The sequence below is a fragment of the Etheostoma spectabile genome, chromosome 8 (genome assembly GCF_008692095.1).
Source record: "Etheostoma spectabile isolate EspeVRDwgs_2016 chromosome 8, UIUC_Espe_1.0, whole genome shotgun sequence".
NCBI lineage: Eukaryota > Metazoa > Chordata > Actinopteri > Perciformes > Percidae > Etheostoma > Etheostoma spectabile.
In genome coordinates, this window is record NC_045740.1 from 17365724 (window position 1) to 17367302 (window position 1579).

General features: G+C 41.0%; 1 protein-coding gene across 1 annotated transcript in view; it reads right to left on the bottom strand.

Moving 5' to 3' along the window:
* LOC116693714 (plasma membrane calcium-transporting ATPase 1) overlaps positions 1-1579 on the bottom strand; it is a gene marked incomplete in the record, with an annotated part of 35628 nt that overhangs the window by 33344 nt on the left and 705 nt on the right.

Sequence of the window (1579 nt, forward strand, 5' to 3'; positions counted from 1 at the left end):
TGGTCCCCTAGTGGCTAGAAATGGCGATAGGTGTAAACCGAGCCCTGGGTATCTTTGGGTCTCTGAGCTCAGACGGGCCAATCTGGAATCTTGCCCTTTATGAGGTCATAAGGAGCAAGGTTACCTCCCCTTCTATCGTACCCGCAACAGGAATTTGGCCCCCCATGAGAGAGGAGGACATTATGGCTTTCAAACGAGCAAGTGGCAGTTGGTCAAGGCCACACCCCCAGCCTCCACCTTCCCCCCTCCCCCCCCCCCCCCCCTCTACAATAGCTACAGACTCAGAAATGGCACATACTAGGAAAGCTCATTGTGGGACTGGCCTAATGGCTGTTATTCTGCTCCATGACAGAATTTAGGGAAAGAGACTACAGATACAGTATTAGGGACCACTAAGTCTATAAAAGAGACTTCAGATACAGATAGGGACCACTAAGGTCTATATAAAAGAGCTCCAGATACAGACAGTAGGGACCACTAAGGTTATAAAGAGACTTCAGATACAGTATTAGGGACCACTAAGGTCTATATAAAAGAGACTTCAGATACAGAATTAGGGACCACTAAGGTCTATATAAAAAGAGACTTCAGATACAGTATTAGGGACAATAAGGTCTATATAAAAGAGACTTCGAACAGTATTAGGGGACACTAAGGTCTAATAAAAGAGACTTCAGATACAGTATTAGGGGACCACTAAGGTTATATAAAGAGACTTCACGATAACAGTAAGGGGACCACTAAGGTCTATATAAAAGAGACTTCAGATACAGTTAGGGGACCACTAAGGTCTATAAATAAAAGTAGCTTAGAACGAGTATTGTAGGGACCAGTAAGGTCTATAATAAAAGAGACTTAGCATACAGTATCAGGGGACCAGTAAGGTCTAAATAAAGAGACTTCAGAGCAGTTATTGCGGGACCACTAAGGTCTATATAAAAGCATCCAAAGAGCACCCTGTCATGGGACCTTTAAGGTGTTACTGAAGTTAGTGGAATTGAAAAAATTATTTTATCCTGGAAAAGACTGAAGGAGAATTTGTCATGTGAAAACAAAATAATTATTTCACAATTAAAACTTTATAAAACGTCCTAGCGACAACCCACTCTAGCTCTGGGAATAATGAAAGAGAGAACAAATTCAATGACAGAAAATAGTATTAATTAGTAAATTTAAAAAGTCTCTTTGTTTGGCAGCAGGAGGATGAATCATATTTAAACATTTCAAGTTTGTCAGATCAAACCTAATTCTCATTTAAGTCAAACGTCGCAACCTCGTTACATTTTCTCACCTTATTATCAACTACAGTAACCAGCTGTACGGGTGTTGGTTACTGAGTTACCACAAACATAATCAGTCCATTTTAATTGTTGATTGTCTTTGAACAGACTGGATTCATATCCGTGTGTGGTGTAGAGTATTGTGCCTGCTGGTGTGTGATCTGAAAGCCTTTATATTTGTTCCTCACAGGTTGTGACCTCTGTGCCTTCACCTATAATCTGTGTCAGTCAACCGAGGCTTAATCTGAGCAAGAGAGAAGCAGCCTGTTCAAGGATGTAGAGAGGAAAAAGGAGCTACT